This window comes from Peromyscus leucopus, chromosome 16_21 (assembly GCF_004664715.2).
Source record: "Peromyscus leucopus breed LL Stock chromosome 16_21, UCI_PerLeu_2.1, whole genome shotgun sequence".
NCBI classification, from domain to species: Eukaryota; Metazoa; Chordata; class Mammalia; order Rodentia; family Cricetidae; genus Peromyscus; species Peromyscus leucopus.
Window position 1 is genome coordinate 58,364,157 of NC_051084.1, and position 228 is coordinate 58,364,384.

Below are 228 nucleotides of genomic sequence, written 5' to 3' on the forward strand. Positions count from 1 at the left end.
AACCCGAAGAAGGCAATTTCCCAAATGTCAAGACCCTTACAATATTGGAGAAGAATAAAGATGTATGTGTTAGTAATTGAAATGCAAGACTGCAAATAGTAATCACCTTAAAAATATCCCCGGGACATTGGGTCTATTTGACTAATCTTCATGAAACTGGCTCTTGAAGTATATAAAGGAAAACATGGTGGTCACTGTCATCTGTCCAGGGAGGACAGACACACAGCG